This window comes from Balaenoptera physalus, assembly GCF_965194825.1.
Source record: "Balaenoptera physalus genome assembly, chromosome: X".
NCBI lineage: Eukaryota > Metazoa > Chordata > Mammalia > Artiodactyla > Balaenopteridae > Balaenoptera > Balaenoptera physalus.
The window spans coordinates 36,698,501-36,700,747 of NC_138903.1; positions in this window are offsets into that span (position 1 = coordinate 36,698,501).

The window sequence follows — 2,247 nt, forward strand, 5'->3', positions numbered from 1 at the left end:
CCCAACTAAGGAAGCGCCTTGCTGTATAAGATAAAGAATGATAAACTACTCTGGAGGATCAGAAAAGATGGAATGTACTTTTGGCTGCCTTGGGCCAGGGGAGAAAAGGTATGTGGAGTGGGAGAATGAAATCTGCAGGAGGGGAAATTACAGATGAATTCATTTTGAAAAAACTAAGTTACATTGAACTGTGTATAGAATGTATGGTATGGAGGGGGGAGAGTTGTTATTTCAATTAAAAAAAAAAAACCTCCTCTAACTTAAAAACTCCTGTATTAGCATGGCATTATAGGAATGTAAATATCAGGCACTCCAAAATAAATTACAGACATAATGCAAAATCTGACCCAGTTCTTAGGAACACAGACTATAAAACACTATAACAAAGGCAAAAATCCACATCAAATCTCCATTGTCTCAGAAAATAGAATTTAAAGAAGTCCTTCCCTATTCAGTAGTGTTATCACCGGTAAATGAGAATAATTATCTTCCTGCCCTTTGTCATTAATATATGCTTGCCACTTCTTGGCAAATGTCTCTGGTTTGCTTTTTGGTTGGTGGGTGAAAGGTGAGTGGAATGCAGTTAAGGTAGCAGATTTTCCCACAAACAGGCAGTGCAGACATAATATCTTTCCACACTGCGCTTGATGCTCTGAATTATTAATTAGGACGTTAAATATATAGCTCAGTGCATGAGGTTATATTTAACTCCATATACTGACGATCTGAGCTTTGCACCTTCCTGGGTTTGAAAATTAGATTCTGTAACAACAGGATTTCTTACGTTTGTTCAGAAAATCATACCTGTAACGAGGGTGGGGAATCACTTTAAGCAGACCCAGAGAGGTGAAAAGTCAATTGAGGTCCTGGATGGAATCCCCAAATAGGAACTGGGAAAAGAACAACATCCATTATTAGCTCCTTGGCACTTTACTCCCAGGTTCCATCTTTCAGAAAATTCTGTTTAAAAGCATTAGAAAAGACTTGGGCTTCCATCAACCAGACCCAGGTTCTGATTTGGATTCTGCCAAAACCGAAGATACAAAAATAGGGGGTTCCAGCAATCCCACTACTGGGCATATACCCTGAGAAAACCATAATTCAAAAAGAGTCATGTACCAAAATGTTCATTGCAGCTCTATTTACAATAGCCAGGACATGGAAGCAACCTAAGTGTCCATCATCGGATGAATGGGTAAAGAAGATGTGGCACATATATACAATGGAATATTACTCAGCCATAAAAAGAAACGAAATTGAGTTATTTGTAGTGAGGTAGATGGAGTTAGAGTCTGTCATACAGAGTGAAGTAAGTCAGAAAGAGAAAAACAAATACAGTATGCTAACACATATATACGGAATCTAAGGAAAAAAAGGTCATGAAGAACCTAGTGGTAAGATGGGAATAAAGACACAGACCTACTAGAGAATGGACTTGAGGATATGGGGAGGGGGAAGGGTAAGCTGTGACAAAGTGAGAGAGTGGCATGGACATATATACACTACCAAACGTAAAATAGATAGCTAGTGGGAAGCAGCTGCATAGCACAGGGAGATCAGCTCGGTGCTTTGTGACCACCTAGAGGGGTGGGAGAGGGAGGGTGGGAGGGAGGGAGATGCAAGAGGAAGAGATATGGGAACATATGTATATGTATAACTGATTCACTTTGTTATAAAGCAGAAACTAACACACCATTGTAAAGCAATTATACTCCAATAAAGATGTTAAAAAAAAATAGGGGGTTAGATCAATAAATTTGGGTGTGTCCCCTCAATGAAATAGTTTGCAATTATTATGTTAAAAAATTTTATGCAAACATTTTGTGAAATGGATGGCACTGCAATGTTTAATGTAAAGGCAAAACATTAGAAGCATTTTAAATGTCTGTTGAAATGGGTTTGGAAAAATAAATTATGATCCATAATGTTGTGAACTGACCAAGGTCAATTTGGTCAGGTAGTCTTATGAGGCTCTCTTGTAGCTGCCATTAGTCCAAGGTATGTGGGGCCTACCTATTCCCCACCTAGCCACCAGGTTGTAACAAGAGCGGCTCTCAGGCCCAGATCAGCCAGGTAGAAATTAACAAGCAGGCCTAACCAACAGTGGTACAACCTCTTCTGTGTACCCAAAGGAGTCCCAGCTCGGTCCTTGCATGCAAAATTCATTTAAGGCGGAGGCTACAGTACTCTAGAAGCAGGATTCTATTAGCCTTGAAGGCAGCATCAGGCAACCAGAATATTCAAATT